Below are 17080 nucleotides of genomic sequence, written 5' to 3' on the forward strand. Positions count from 1 at the left end.
CCGAGCTCCTCCAGTGTGACTGAGCTCCTCACCCTATCTCTAAGCGAGGGCTCAGCCACCCTGCGGGGAAAACTCATTTCGACATCTTGTATCCGCGATCTTGTCCTTTTGGTCATTACCCAGAGATCTTGACCATAGCTGAGGGGAGGAACGTAGCTTGACCAGTAAATTCAAAGCTTTGCGTTTTGGCTCAGCTCCCTTTTCACCACAACGGTTCAATACAGCAACCGCATCACTGCCGACACCATACAGTTTTGCTTGTCAGTCTTATGCTCCATCCTCCTGACTCATGAACAAGACCCTGAGATACTTGAACTCCACTTGAGCTGTCCTCAAGTGGAACGTTCTGTTTGTACAGTGAGTTCTAGAGTCTAATCACTAATAGAAGAGATCAGGTTCAACATTTGTCAATTTACTTTTTAGATATTTCATGTCAAAGTGCAATGTAACATGTAACTCTTGCATCCAATCCGGAAGTATGTCATCATCCTATTCTACAGTCTGAAAACCACCAAAAATCTCTTCATGAAATCAACAGAGAGAAATCTGAGCTAAAAATAGGTGGTGTTTAAAGATCCTATATTACACAGTTTTTTATCTTGTGAATTTTAAGCCATGCTATACTTTTATTACCTCATCATAAATATACCTGGAATTGTGTTTTATATTTTATTATTAGTCTGTCTGCATCTCAAAATTGTCTGCTCCACATTGTGAAGTCGTCATTTTCAAGTTAGCAGCTACCTCCTACCTTTTGTTTGGGAGATACTGGCAATTCCAGGACTGAAATGATCCAAATGATTCTAGTGAAGGTGTATGGAGTTTAAAAACACGGTGGAGCACTTCCTATCACTTCCCATGACATCACACGGTGGAACAGAGTTTTCTGTTTAAGAGGAGAACCTAAAGATGCAGGGTTTGTGTGTTAAACGTGTGAATGAAACAAAACTCTAGGTACTTTTTTGATGCGGAAACAACATTAGAACATTGGGCCTCATTCATGAAACGTTCTTACAAACAAATTTGTGCTTAAGCCCTCTGTCAGAATAATTTTATTATCCCATATTTGCTAAATACTTGTGTGATATTCTAGGCCTATAACCATTTATGTACTACAATTCTTTGATTTATAATGTACCAATCACTTGTCACTTGTTGAATAACCTCTCTGTGTTTGACAACTGTGTGCAGTGACCTATCGCTCTTGTGAACCTCGAGATGATTCCTCACATGAAGCCAACTCCCACTGTCACACATGCAAGAGTTATGATGGTGTCTGTCCATACCTAAGGCACCTCCTGTTTGTACTATGCATAGCTGCATCAGTTTCTTATTATGTCTTTGCTGGTTTCCCCTTCCCCTTGAGAATTATCATTCTGTAACTAGGGCCTCCTAATGAAATAAAAAGAGGAGAGCGGCCTTGAGTCATCAGAACGCATGGAGACTGTTGGTTTTGATGCCCACTCTCTGCCCGTTCTCCTCATGAGTAAAACTGAATTAATCTCTTGTCTTTCTTCTTGTTTTTAATGTTTAGATAAACCTAACACCCTCCTTATGAACATTTTTGCCATTCATGAAATGTTATCTTAACTGAAGATGTTGGTCTGGAAGAACAAACCCTACAAACAGTCAGGAGCACTTGTATGAACAAAAATTCAGCTGTTTTAGAATTAGTACTGTAAAAATGCAAAGAGAAATCCAAACTCTTTCATGATTGTAAGTTATATATTCTTGGAAATTATCATTCATCAAAAAATAACAGTTTGTAGAAAAACAGTAATCTGTGATATGTGCTGCAATTATTCTTACAGGAACATGTAAAAATAGTCTTACAGCAATAAAATGTGTTACGAGTTGTGTACCAGCACGAATTCTCCTTATAAATAGAGAACTGGTCAATGCACACATTTCATTAGACAGATAATGCCAGAGTTGCTACTCCTCGAGTACTTGGCAGGGTGTGCACTGAGATAGGAGAGGATCTTCAGGAATCATGTGGACCTGTTTGCTGAATTGGATGACTATGTCCCACTTCAGACTACACAGAAAGGTTTTGTTGGAGCTCTCCGAAACTTTCCACCCACTTTAGAGCCCCGAGCCCCCCACTCAAAGGTTTAACCCAGTATCTGCTCTCCACCTTGGGATTTCTAGCCACGGGTAGGTTCCAGCGTGAAATTGGAGACAGAGTGGGTTTGTCACAGCCATCAATCAGCCGTATAATTACATGTGTTATTCTGCAATAATTAATCTCTCCCCACTAACATCAAATCCCCATACACACCACAAGAAATGGTTCCAATTAAAACTGGCTTTCATGCTGTCGCAGTCTTGCCCAATACCAACGGTTCAGTAAACTGCACCCACGTGCACATCAAAGCTCCCTCACTGGATCCATATCCTTACCTTAAAAGATAGCTGTACCATTCTATGTATGTCTAAATCATATGTGACTCGCAATATGTCATCACACACGACTGCTTTATCTTGCAAAATTCTTCTGTTGGCATGTGCCTGAGGCACGGTGTTCTGTCGAAATGGATCGGCGCAGGTGGAGATGGATGGCTCATAGGTACGCATAAAATGTCTTGATTTCTTACATACAGTAGTCTAATTTTTCAACTTGATGAAAATATTTCTAGGTGATCGAGAGTACGCTTTGGCACCTTTGCTTATGCCCCCACTTACGAATCCGCAAACTGGGCAGGAGGAGGCCTATAATCAAAGGCACTCTCGAACACGGTCATGCACATTTAGCACCCTAAAGGGTCGCTGGATGTGCTTAGATGCAGCAGGTGGTAAGCTGCTATATAAGCCCAAAAAGGTACGGATTTGAGTTGAGAAATTCTCTCAGTGTTTCCCCAATTATGGATGCAGTCCACTCATTCACAATAATGGAACCACTTCTTTTTGATTTCGGCTGTCATGCGTGTCACAGGAGACACTGCATTGACCTCTTGTGTTATTTCATCCAATGCAACACTTTTCTGTGCCATGGTGTAACAGAGGACACGCTGCTGAATATTATGTTTTTATATTCATTTACTCCTTTAATGATGACCTAATTTCTGTGGAATTTAAGTTTTTTTTCCACTTTACATCCTTGTCCTTGTCCTCTTGAATGTTGGACCTTGGCATTGTGTGGTCTGAATAAACCTGGCTACCTGTTGCGCACTGCACCTTTTATTCCTTATAGGGTGAATGAGAGGCAGTAACCTATGCAAATGTGTCCCAACACGCACCCGCTTCCAATTTAAACAAACGATGGCATTCATCAAGCTCATTCATGAATCCAACGTAGGATTCTCTCGGCAATTTCTTAAAGTGGCAAGTGTGCACACTTTCTACTAAGACATGAATGAGGCCCATAGATCAGAAAACAGCGTAATACAGGGCCTTTAAAGGAACATGTCTGTATAACATGAGGAACAACTAAGCTTTATGACATGAAAGAATGTTCAAAACCTATTCTGTAGAAGTAACAGGTGACAGGTATCATTCCAGTAGTCATTCATTCAAACATTTATGACATGTCAAACTTTTTCCCACGGATCATGTCGGTATGAAACATTACTATGTCAAAGACGAGTTGGAGAGTTTGTCATATTTGTGGCTATTTCAAAGTGTGAACGGAAACACTTAGTAAATACCTGAGTGAGTTTGTGAATGAGAGGAGTGGTGAGTTCAGTGACAAACTGGACAAACCTCATTCTACAAATAACTGAAGCATGGTCTTTTTAGCTAAAAGTGTAAGCAGGTGTTGCATGGATGAAACAGGGATTTCATCATGAGCTCGATGAACAACAATGCTGACATATCGCATGAACATGAGATCCACACTAGTGTTCTTTGAAAGGTACATCGTGTAAATTTCTGATGGAGGGTGTGTCACCTGCTTTTTTTCTATGGAAATGTCATTTCTCAGCCTGGAATGTTCCACAGTATGACATTAAACAGCTTTACCTCACATGTATCCAATTACATGTGGTTTTATAGCTCAAAAATACCTAAAAAACAGGCATTCTGACAGGGAGCGGGGTCGCTTTTCAACAGATCTGACCTGTAACTTGGTCTGGTTTGATCTCCATGCAAATAAAAAGGTTTAATACATAATAATAAAATATTCCAGACAACGTCATAACATTTGAGCTTTTGAGAACCAAATTAAAAAGGTGAATTATTTAAAACCATTCCTGATGTTTGCTGCACTGTATCTGGCTTTAATGGAATATACATTTTATTATTACAAAAAAAAAATCATCACCATCAGATAACTGCAATTTTCTAACTCTGTGCACACTGACTGAATAAGAAAGAATATTGAACACAAATCTGGGGATGGGCTTCTCAAACTGCTTGTCTCCATGACAATTTTATTGATTTGTCTAGAACAGGATTCTCCAACCTGTAGCTCGGGAGCTACCAGCAGCTCTCCACCCCTTTACAAGTAGCTTGTCAAAGGATTTCTGAATTGCCCTAAATAACTCAAATTTAATTAATTGCTGCTGTAAATGTGTTATTTTTTAACTTGGTGCACTAATAAATGTATAATGGCTTAATTTTTTATAGGCATCTAACTGTACAACATCTAAGGCAGGAATCTCCAATCTTTTGCTTCTAGTGGTTGGAGGGCCCTGTTCTAGAATATATCCATGTGGCATTAAACCTGTCCATCTCAGTGGAGACAAGCAAGTTACAGTTCACATCTGTGGAGAGGCCTGCTCACGTGTTTCAATATTTTTAAAGACATAAAAATACCTGTAACTGAATAGCAATAACAGTTTTTCAATACAAAGTAAATTAGAGTCAATGGAGCCGGAATCGCACCCATGCTCACTTCCTATTTGAAGCTATGTCCATTTACCGTGTCTGGTCAAAGTCTGTTTCTTATCTTATTTGTTTTTAGTTTACTAATTTACTTCATCATAGCTTATATTACAATTATTATTCATCATTTTACGTTGAACCAAAACGCCAAAGCAAGTTTTAAGTTGGTGAATTTTGTTAAAACTTATATTAACTAAACCTTATTCTCATTCTGAACTGAGTGTTTTCCGAAGACTTCAGCCCACAATGCAAATTCCCCATACCTGTACATGACACTAAATGCGTCATGGTGCATCACTGTGCCCCTGTGTAGTTTATATTGGCATAGGACTGTATCTATAGATCAGTATATGGCGCCTTCATCCTGTTTGGAGAACCCAGGTGTGTGAAACTACGCATTCACACTTGGCATGGCTGAGGCTGTGTGGAGTAGACCAAGCCAAGGCATTCACAGGGACATTCCCACTCATGTGAGAAACTGCGCTGTGGCCGCTCCAAGCTCAGCGCTAACCATCCAAATATGTCAGAAATGTGGCGTGATCATGAGAGATATGAGGAAGCGTGCTTTCGTTTCTTAAGACTGGAACACGCGGCTGCTGTCATGTGCTGTTCTGGTAAAAATATTAGTCATTGTTGCACAGTATATCTGCTTTCGATGGAAAAAGAAGATTCCTATATTTCGCAAAATTTACTCTTGTGAGCTTTAAATCATGTCATAATGTTGTTGCCTTCTCAAAAACAAACCTGGGGTTGTGTTTAATTCACGCATGTTTGAGTTTGCCTTTTTTAGTCTGTCTGCATATTTACAGCTCAAAATGCTCTTCTGCACTTTGTAGTTTCCAAGATTACAGTGAATGTTCCACAGTAGTAGCAGTTTATTCGATCATTTGCAGCACTACAAATCTAAACTAAACTAAGGCTAAGTTTATATGATGACAGTCTGAACTGAAGACGCAAAACTGGCATCACGTCTTCACTTTTTATTCCACGTTTAGACGAGTGATTTCGGGAGGTAATCTGCGTACATACAATGAAGCAAAAGTGTGTGGAATTCGATTGGGTATGCATACCAGGCAGCTAGGTGGTGATGTATGTGACATAATCGTGTACGCGACGTGAGCAGATCTGACCAGTTTTGCGTCTTGGGCAGTGTAGACGGAAACACTACGGCAAAGCATATTCAACTTTTCCACTGAGGATGGTGGTTTCAAATGTGTGCATTTTAATCCCCCAAAACCATCACAAAATTAAATAAAATATTTAGTCGATTTTACCCACAAGCGTTCTTGTTTAAACGGGCCCTTAGACAACCCCATAGTATGATGTTAAACGTGTATATTTTGCATTTATTCAGTTAAATGTGTTAAAACATACCTTGAAAATGCATTTTTACTATGGACATGCTCTCATTACCAATGATCTGACCTGTAATTTAGCAAACTAAGCAGACCAGTATTATCTGTATTTATACTTTGCAGCTGGCAGAGGTGGGACCAAGTCGTGGTTTTGCAAGTCTCATGTAAATCTCAAGTCTTTGACCTCAAGCCAGAGTCAAGTTCCAAGTCAAATACAGGCAAGTCCAAGTCGAGTCTCGAGTCACTGGTCTATAAGTCCAAGTCAAGTCCAAGTCGTCTGCTTTGAGCTTCAAGTCAAAATTGTACTTAAAAAAATCATAGTATATTTATATATTATTATTATATATATTAAGAGTTGTAGAAATTTAGTTTAGTTAATTTTTGACAAGATTTTAGTGTAAATCAATACGGTCAGAAGAGAAATAATTCAGATTTAAAAGTGTGTCTCAAGTCTTCTCAAGTCACAGGCCTCAAGTCCGAGTCAAGTTCCAAGTCATAGTCCATTTTATCAAGTCAAGTCTCAAGTCCTAAAAATAGTGACTCAAGTCTGACTCGCTTTCTTAGACTTTAATCTTTGCTTTATTTTAACTCAACCAGACCGTAAAAAAAAAAACTGATTTAGCACGAACTACAACAAGTGATTGATTTGTTGTGTTGATGTGTTCACAAACAAGTCTCTCACACATAAAATTACAGTCACGAGCTAGTTAGCATTAGCCAACAGTTTTTCAGTTAGTCACTCTCACCTTTTTGTGCTGAAAAATAAAACGTTTAAACAGGACCGTGAATGCTCCTATTGATCACAGGCCCCTGAAAATGAGTGGTTTTAAATTAGGAATGTCCCAATCACATTTTTTTTGACCCCGAGCCCGAGTCCGAGTCATTTGATTTTGAGTATCTGCCAATACCGAGTCCAGATCCGATACTTCTATAAAAATTATAAAATGAACTAAGGCTATATTCAGACTGCAGCCTGAAGTGACCCAAATCTGATTTTTTGGCCCCTATGTGACCTGTATCTGATCTTTTAATGGCCAATCAGATCAAATGTGACCCAGGACACTTCGATATGTGGTCTTAAAACTGATACATATCCGATCTTTTGACATGTGACTTCAGTCTGAATGGCCGAAGCACATTCATCTGACCTACACATTATCAACAAGCCACAAACGTCACTATTCTGCGCTGAAGTAGGCAAAAATTGTTAATGAACTCCGTGTCACTGAAGCGAAGCACATCACCACTCACCACTCTTGGCTACATCTCCACATCCACACGTTCCTTTCAACGGACGTCGCTGCCGCTGCCCCACGAAACACCACGGCCAAAAACCTCGTCCTTCTCCTTCTCAATCTCTTCCTTAAAACAAGTAAGTTGTTCATGTTCTGGCTCCGGTAAGAGAGGAACTTTAAAATCGGCAGGTGCTCAATGCTCGCATCCATGTTTGGACAACTTCCGTAATCACAGAGCACGTTCACTGCGGTTGACGTCATCGTGTCCTCCAGTGCGCATGTGGGACACTTTTGGGCAGTTTAATGTTCACACTGGAGACACATACAAGTCACATAAATTGGAAATATGAACGACCTCGCAAAAACATCAGATTTCACAAAAAATCTAAATTGAGCGTTAAGCCCTGAAGTCTGAACGTAGCCTAAGAGTAAAGAATAAGATCCAGGATGTATTGGGGGGGGTATACTTGGTAAACTTAATGAACTGGACAAAACAGGAACCAGACCAGAACCAGATCAGACATGAGACTAGACTCTGCCCAATCTACAGTTTGTATATTTGATATTATATGGAAGCCTGTGCATTACATTTGAAACATTTAGGCTGGTCTATGAAATCCAAATAATACAAAATCTGACTAAATAAAATCAAGATGACAAAAGCTCCACAGGCTCTTCCCCGCACCGTCCCCACTACCCCGCACCGCCACCACATCCACAAACATCAGTCCCACCGCACAATAGGCACTTCATGCTGCTGGACGGACCCTCTCCGCCAAAAGCACCAACATGCAAACAAACAGCGCCATGTGACAATCCGCATTGGAGACATCGCAGGTGTGAACACGGAGCACAGAACCTCAGGTAACAGCGCCCGAGCACGGCACGGCTCAAAATCCCAGAGCGAATGCATCGCTAGTACAGCAGGCGCTGAGACAGACAGTAGCGCTAACTGGACGTCCCTGAGCAAATCCCGTGCCTCAGTTAAAAAAAAAAAAAAAAAAGTTGCGTGCTGTGTATATTATATATATGCATATGTTATTTATCCGATACCCGATCGGACCTTAACAGCAGCGTCTGGATTGAGTCCACAGTCACGTGATCGGCGCCGATTTCCAATCATGTGATCGGATCAGGACAACCCTAGTTTAAATACATTTTGTGTGCACTGTGTCTCCATGTTAACTTCTAAACATCCCCACCATTAGACATACATGTAGAACACCCCCAGCGTGTCAAAAAAAAGTTGCTGCACCTTTAATTGTGTTTGAACATATAATATTGTGTTTCTAATGTACCCATCTTGTATTTCTTCTAGTTCAGAGCAGTTACATCATGAAGTATACTGTATCAGAAGCTATTGTGAGTAATACAAGGGAGTGAAAGTTGCTCATGTGTTTAAATGGCATTTTGTTGGATGAGAGCCATACAGAAGCAGCTCTCCAGGCCTTTCTGTCCAATCAGGCACATTGTTGGATAAGAACCACATGGAAATAACTGTTTCGATCGAGAAAATGGGCAGATATAATCCAAACTGAGACATGTTTTGTTGTTAGTGCTTTATTTATTTAGCCTCTTGATATTCAGTATCTTAGTTTCGAGAGAGACCTTTTGACCATAAAACAATTTATGTTTACACAATACCTGTCTGGGTCTCTTTTGTGGTACAGCACAACAGTAAACAAAGTGGCCGAGATGGATGTAGATGAAGCCATACATTCTGTGTTGGTAATGATTCCCAAGATCAAGGATTAAAAGCCAGAACAACGAGAATGTTTGGTGAATTTGATCAAGACATTATTGCCCTTCTTCCTACAGGATTTGGCACGTTACATACGTCACAACCAAATAGCAGAGATTCGTTAAATAAAAACGTACCTGCCTACCGTCAAGCGAATGAATCCTAATGCTGTGAGGTCAGACGATTTCCACAAAGTGAAACCGGCTGATGAATCAGGCTAGGTATATTCACGTTTTGTCACAAACCAGCAAGACATTTGGAAAGATGCAATTACAACTTTCGGTGTAGTTACTGACACTGAACTCTCCAACCGACTGTGATCAAACTCATTGAAGTAAATGTGATCAGTGGTAAGATGAAGACTGCATACGTATGTGCTGTTTGGAATAATCTTGAACTTCTCATCTCTTCTAATCGCATGTACCCAGTGCACTCGGAGTTGTGTGTCAGTGGGGAAATGATGAACACTGAGGTATGGTTGTAATTGTTGATTAGCCGAACAAAACACAACGCTACAATGACATGTAGATGAAGAAAACTGGGCCTGGGAAGTTGTCATTGCATCTTCCCAAATGTCTTCGTGGTTTGTGATGCAAATGTGAACAGAGCTTAATGGGTTTAGAGGTTAAAGATTCAACAGAGGGTAGTGACCACAGACCAGACCTGGGCATTGTACAGCTCCCGAGGTCACATACAGCCCTTTGTTTGACTCTGACGGCCCGTTTAATATAATTTGGAATTACTAAATAAATATATTTATAATTATAATTTTAACTCATGCATGGACTAAAGCTGCATTGCTTATATTTTTCAGGTGTTTTGTTTTCTTTTAAATTTTTTTACATTTTGACATTTTTTTAAGGCAACCTCAATTTTTCATTGCTTAGTCATACCATAAACTCTTAGAAGCTTGTCAACACAATACTATTTACTGCTTATTATAAAGAAAAACAATTCATATTAAGCAGAATTGAGTTAAGCATTTTGGCTCGGCCGTACACATATTTTCTGTTTCTCATGTTGCCCCCATGGAAAAAGTAATTGCCCACCCCTGCCATAGACTGTATAAAGAAATAGACTAAGGGACAGTGACGTCACCCATAGTGTTCGGCTTCAGTCAAATTAAGCTCACGGAGAAATATTTGGAGCCGGGTTCCATATTAGGAATTGGAATTGATTTACGGACAAAATAGCTAAATAAAAACACCAGGAGCATATAGAGGGGTTAATACAAACATTTTAAGATCAATATGAGGAGCCTGACAGCAGCAGTGACGGAGAGACGGGCAACATTTTTGTCAATATAGGTGAATTGGAGAATCGATAGAGCTGGAATCATGCCCATGCTCACTTCCTATTTGTTTGCTATGTCCATTTAATATACAGTCTATGGTGGTGACCTCTAGATGAAGCTGCAGAGACTGAATTCATGAATAGTTTTATAGCTGACCTTCATGCTCTTTGTTTCACTATGTATGCATTTAAAGCCTGAATTACGCAACTTTTCTCTGTATAGTACATACTTGCAGTACATGCAGCAAAGATCAGACAATTGCACACGGCCTTCAACATTTTACTGATTGCAAACTTGTAAGAAAGAGCCTTGTGAATGAATATATGACACTGGGATAAGAGTTTAATGGCTGCATCACTTTTTTGTCTCAAAAAGCTGTTCTAAAGTTGTACAAAAGGTTTATGCATATTGACAAACTGTATCGTACCAAAGAGTTAAGAAATAGGAGGAAGTTAGATAGATTAAAACTTACTTTTTTCTTTCATAATTTGAACATATGTAGGCCACCTGTAGATTTTCATAATTCTCACTCCCTCTTTCTCTCTGTCTCTCTCACCTTCATTTTCTATCTCTGTTCTTTGTCGTTGTCTCTCTCTTTCTCCTTCATCTTTTCATTTTCTATCTCATTTCTCTCACCTTTCTCTCTCTCACTTCCTCCTCACTCCATTTTCTGTCCTTCTTCTCTCCCCTTTCACTTTCACTATCCTTCTCTCTCTTTCTCTCACTTTCAGCTTCATTCCTTCATTTTTTTGTACCTCTTCTCTCACCTTTCGCTCTCTCTCTCTCTATCCCCCCCAATCTCGCTCTCTGCTAGAGCCCACCAACGTCTCACCCTCCTCCCCCTCTTCCCTTTAGTCACAAAGATTACCAGTTCTTTTTCATGACTCATAGCCCTCAGATATAGCTGCCCTGAGTGGGTGGTTACTGCCCCCTCTGCCTGAATGCGGTCATTACATCTACAGCAGCAGCAGTAGCTGCAGCAGTAGCAGCAGCAGAGCCCACTTCCAGGTTATACCCAAAGAAATATGTGTTGGATGCAAAGTTTCATTGTGGAGATAAACAAAGCCCACACAGACACAGACACAGACCCCACGCTTTAATTAAACTCCTGCTGGTCCCTTGAGGAAGACAGTGAAGGAGAGACTCATATCTTGATGCATGGAGAAGAATTTATTAAACGTGGTTATTGGAAGCACAGAGGTGAGCTGGTCCCACATGTGATTTGCTTGGAATAAATCTAACAAAAGTGAAGGTTCTTTTGTTTGGTTTTTGCACAGAATGTTCAGACTTCTAACCTAACTTACTAACTGTATTGTGGGCTGGTAACAAAGCTTTCAGTGTTTAATAGGTGGTAAAAGCTGCATAATTTGTACTTATTTATACTTTAGATTAAAATTTCAATGTCATCTTCAGAGAGCACTTTTACACAAATAATTTCACAAACTAACAACATGTTTCAATGGTACTGTGCAACATATAACAGCTAGGGCATAGGTTTGGTCTCAGCTTTGGTGGGGACATTATCAGCAAACCCCCCTCCTCGTTACGTTTTATGAATTCACACAGAGTCTGGGCAGGTCCAAAATAAGTGAGAGGTGGTTTCATTTTTCAGTTTGCAAAATGTACAGTTTGTGTCCATTGCCATTCTAAGATGATTCTTTATCAGATAACAGCGATGTAGAAGTTTGTAGCAGGTTTCCCTTTGCTTCTTGGTGATGAGATATTTGTGAGGTAATGTCCAGACATTTTTCCATGTTAATAGAGTCCGGCTACTAACAGAGCACGAGTAGGGTTCCATTTGGGAGGTGCACTTGTGGCGATAGTCGCTCTTTTTCTGCGGTAGCTCATTATAAGACAAGTTTATTTGAAGATGAAGCCAAGTAAGTTCCTTTGGTTTGGTGCAGCGTCTTCACTCACGCCTGCTCAAGACAACATCTTCAGGTGTTGCACTGTCCTGACGCTTCCCCAGTTTAGGCTCCTGGCTCCACTAATGACATCTGTTGCAGCCAATGAAACAGCGGCAGGTGTAACCCTGTCGTCATATCACTGAATACATTGCAGAACATCTAATAAACAACAATAATTAATACTACTGAGTTTGGAAAAATATTGGAATAAATGTATATTTTTGTTTATTAAAATAAAATGGCAAATATTGGTAGGGAATATTTTCTCTCCCCCAAATATTGGTTGTGGCATGTCCCCACCGTCCCTAGATAAACCTTGTATTACTGCACTTATATTATCACCGGAAGTCTGTGTTTGGCGAAATATAGTAGGTCAACTTTTACTTTTACAAATTACAAACATGGCACAATCGCATGGGATTAAGAGCTCAGGCATCCTCTGCAATTATTATAAATCACCAAAAGGTCCACAGGTCATACTAAAAGGGCTGTATATAGTGTTTTTCCAGATGCTGATGGATGGTATGGTATGTTACAGCCCCTCTGACCACCATCAACACTCACACACACACACCACTTTCATACTAGGCAATGTGGAAGTGTCTTGCCTAAGGACACATCAACAGTTTTGCCACTGGCGCCCCACTGTGACACCTGGTATCCCCATCAGTCTCCCATCGGTCTCCCAGCCAAGTGCAAACCGGTTCCTTCGCTTCTGAGATCGGACGAGATGAGGTTTTCACAAGGAAGTCTGGGCACTAACCTTACTGTTGTTATTCATTTGCATGTTTGTCAGTCATTTTTAAGTGTAAGGTATTTTCAAGACACACACGTTAAGTTGTACAATGGAAACCAGGATGTCAAAAGTCATTTAAAAAGCCTTAAGAATGCAGATTATAAAGGCTGAACTGGCAGGTGTCCAAACTAGGTTCATTTTGCATGTTCATCTCACTTACACAGACACATTCCTGCTCTTGGCTTGATGAATATACAGTAAAGGAGCACGCCCAGTTCTTAACCCAGCGTTCCAACGTCAGCCCACCCAATCCGGACCCCTGACCCCTGACCCCGACCAACTGCAGCTCAAAGTGAAGAAAGGAGGAGGCGAGGTGTGAGAGCATCCTTCCTCCTCCCTCCTTAAGGAAGCATATGGACGCAGCCACGCTCCGGGCAGGAAGTAGAGGAGAGAGGCGGGAAGTGGCATCAATCGACTGCATGGGGGGCGTTTGTGGACGTTGGGACATCACAGACACGCACCTCTGATGGTTTGACGGTCTGCTGGGTGTGGGCTTAGGCGGGTTGGTTTAAGATTGTTGTTTTTTCGTAGAAAGACAGTGAACAATGGAGTTTTAAAGGTCTAAGATCAAATTCCTCTTGTCTAATTGAGTTTTTTGTAAATGTTATATTACAATACATCATTGTTTCATCTATTACATAATTATTTCATCTATTTCATCTTTCTCCTTATGACCTCTTATATACAACTGAGATATATTTGTATTACTATATTTAATTTTTTTTATTTTTACTTGTACATATACATTTATATAGAGTTGTCCCTCACTATATCGCAGTTCACCTTCTGCAGTCTCGCTGTTTCGCTGATTTTTTCAGTGCAATTTTGTATGCTTTTTTTTTTCCAGTGTATGAATGCTTATTGCGTTCCTCCCGATGCGTCCTGATTGGCTAAGGGACTCCTGTCTCTTGTACAGTACAGATAGCGTTCAGATGCCAAATTTACATAAATGTTTGATCTCTAGCAGTGTGATTCTACAATGCTGTATATTTGCAAGTTTTCTTCCCGACAAAACCCACAATGTCGTGAAAAGTTCTGCACTGACAAAGACTCCTGCGGTTGCACTCAAAAGGCAGAGGAAGATGCAAACCATTGCACAAAAAGTTGGACTTCTGGACATGCTGGAAGGTAGAAGTTAAGCACTGCAGCAGAGTCTTGCACCGGGTCGGGTACCCGCAAATAGTTGCTGAAACCCGGACTTAAGAAAGAGAACCGTGAGCCCACGCAGCAGGGTGTCCGTAAAACGTAATCGTGCGACGGCCGCGCTTACGTTCGTGAGGTGCCAGTCCTTTCTCCTGCGGTCACCTTCAAATCCCGTCCCGACAGGGAGTCCTGGTTCATTTCTGGTTCAGTTCTGGTTTAGTCCTCCTCTTCAGTCCTGGACTCAGTCCTAGATTAGTCCTGGTTTAGTCTTGGTTCAGTCTGTGGCGTATGCAGCGCAAAAGTTTGATATAATCTCGGGTTAACGGGCAGGTGTGGTATTATACTGTGCAGGGGCTGGTCTCCAAAAATGGACCCATGCAGGACTCTTGCACTGTAGGGCTCCATTACGGAATAAATTAATCTTCGGTTTGTTATGTAAAGGAGGAAAATTACAAAAGGATGACAGCAGCAATAAGTCCTGTCTGAGAAAAGTGTATAAAGTGTGTGGTGAGGGGTTTTACAGCCTTAAAACAGATATAATAATTGTAAAATATATATAAAAAGTTGACTACTTCACGGATTTCACCTGTCGCGGGTTATTTTTAGAACGTAACCCCACGATAAACGAGGAACCACTGTAATTATGTCTTATGTGGAACTAGTCTCTTGCTATTTTTGGCACTTATTTTGAATTTATTACTATAATTTATATTTCAGCTCTTTGTTTTTATATTTATTGTGACGTGTGAGCTACTGTGTCCATATAATTTCCCTTGTGGATCAATAACGTTTGTATAAATCTAAGTCTAAGATACATTTTTATGGGTTTCAGCTGTTATAGGCGACATTTTGAGAACTTTTCAGTTTGAATCGTTTGTGAATTGTCAGTTGCCACGACAACAATACTAAATTTTCATCATTCAAATGTTCAAGGTTCAGATGGGGAAACTGTTTGAAGAAAATTAAGTTGATCTTTGTATATTATCTTGCAATAAATGTACTTGTTAGGCTCTGCTTTGTGTAAATAAGAAGATTATTAAGTTGGAGCTTGGATCAAACCAACCTTCTGAATATAATCCCTCATTAAGACACAAACATTCAGCAAAGTTTGCTCTTCAAAACAGCACGCTTACTTGATTTTCTTGCTACCTGCGCTTTATAGCATATTGTTAACAGAACAGTAAAGAAAAAGTAACATTCAGAATAATACTCAACTAGAAATACAATGTGGTGGTTCGAAGAATTTCTTCAAGTATGAGTCAACGAAACATCTGGCTTAATAATTTGCAGTCAGTATGGCAATTTAAAGGAGGAAAAGTAATGCTGCTGGCAAAGTTATTCAAGTAATCGAGTAAATTTAACTACCCACTTTTGATAATTAAATGGACTAAAATTAACATAGATTACCTGTTATATCACTCGGCTCGGGAGGTACCGGTAGCTCTCCATCCCATTCCAAGTAGCTCGCCAAGGGATTTCTGAATTGCAAGTACTGTGCTAAATAGGTCAAATTTGATTATTTAAATGCCCGTTACCATTGTACAAGTATGTGACGGAGTAGACTCGTCAGCCATGCAGGGAGGCCAGGGGACTGATATACTCGCATACACATATACAAGCGCACATGCACACACACATTTACTCACACCGATATTTCACTTACCTGGCCATTTACTGCTATCCCCGAGGTTTCCACACATCTCTATAGCAACAGTCAGGGGCAAACATACCTTTCTCCATAGCCTTTCTTCAGTTTCAAAGTTTCCTCCATGTCCGTTGCCCCTCAGCGTGTGTGTCTGTTGGCCAGCCTGAGCTTCATTATCTTCCGCATTACATTGTGTAATGAAGAACGTCAGGTGACTTTCCGTTTTTGTACTTAAATATTATTTTTTGTGTTTCTCTCTGTGTTTAAAGTTTATTATCATATTAGGATATTTTTGTTTCTGGTAATATTTATGTTTTTTAGTATTAAAAGGGAATCTATTTACTTCTATTAGTACAGAAAAAGCCGTTTTTGTTTGTTAATTGATTTGGGAGAGGAGTCTCGTACTATAAAAGTGGGTTCCCATCTGCACAGAGGAGTGTGTTTTGAGGAAAGCTGTGTGCACCACAGGCAACAGCTCAGGACAACTTTGTGCAGTAATGAATGAATAATGGTTTATGTTTTGTTGGCATCTGGCTGTACCTCATCTAAGGCTCGCTGTGGCTCTTATATTTACTCAATTTCTTGTGACCACTAAAATAAGTAGCTCTCTGGCATTTTTGTTTTGTAAAAGTAGCTCATTGGAGGAAAAAAGTTGGAGACACCTGTTGTATACTTTGTCTATATGTCCCACACCCACCGGCACCCGCAAAGAATTGTAATTTTCAGTCCCGCTCCTGCCTGCATCTGCGATATTTTGTCCCGCTCCTGCCTGCAAATTCTGCAGAATGGGAACATTCACTTTCTTAAGTTCTATCAAACACGGAAAGCAGAAAAGAATTGGGCTGCATATGAGAGGAGGCGCGGTGGGCAGTCAGGCGGCATGGTTAAGTCCTGGCTAAATCCTGTTTTAGTCCTGGTTTTAGACCTGTTTTTAGACCTGTTTTAAACCTGGTTTAGTTCTGGTTTAGTGGCGCAGTCCGTGTGGTGTAGGGGAGGGGGGACCGTCTGCTGCTTAAAATGTTTTTATTAATGCCAAATGAAAATATCCAGCACAAATTATGCATGATAGTCTTACATTCATCATTTATATAATTTATTTAACTCTCATAATTAGTTTGCGGGACTGCGGTTTATCATCCC

The sequence above is a fragment of the Boleophthalmus pectinirostris genome, unplaced genomic scaffold (assembly GCF_026225935.1).
Source record: "Boleophthalmus pectinirostris isolate CB_2022bp ecotype Guang Dong unplaced genomic scaffold, ASM2622593v1 HiC_scaffold_4, whole genome shotgun sequence".
In the NCBI taxonomy this organism is placed as follows: Eukaryota; Metazoa; Chordata; class Actinopteri; order Gobiiformes; family Gobiidae; genus Boleophthalmus; species Boleophthalmus pectinirostris.